Genomic DNA, 397 nt, shown 5'->3' with positions numbered 1-397 from the left:
AAGATTTAGAGCCGGCAGCAAGGCTTCATGGGTAACGTAGTCCACTACAATAATTCTTCTAATATAGCAGCCTAAGCCATTTCAGACCTGATTTAGAGAATATTCACTTGATATATGCTCTTCTCAAATACAGAAATGAGTCTAAAAAAACAAGATGTGTGCAAATTATTTTTATTAGTCTTCTATTTTCATTTACATTTTTATGACTTTAATGTTTCAGTCCTGGCATAATGTAATTCTTATTGCATTAGCCATTCTTACAGTATGTTTTCTTTTCAAATTCTTCAAAACTAGTTCAACTCTACACAAATTCTAGTTCATTACGAGTCCCCACTCCACGGATCAGTCAATGAAATAAAGAAAGATAATAGCATTTCACATATATTTCAACATGTAA

Source organism: Barbus barbus, assembly GCF_936440315.1.
Source record: "Barbus barbus genome assembly, chromosome: 2".
Taxonomy (NCBI): Eukaryota; Metazoa; Chordata; class Actinopteri; order Cypriniformes; family Cyprinidae; genus Barbus; species Barbus barbus.
This window is presented reverse-complemented; position numbering follows the sequence as displayed.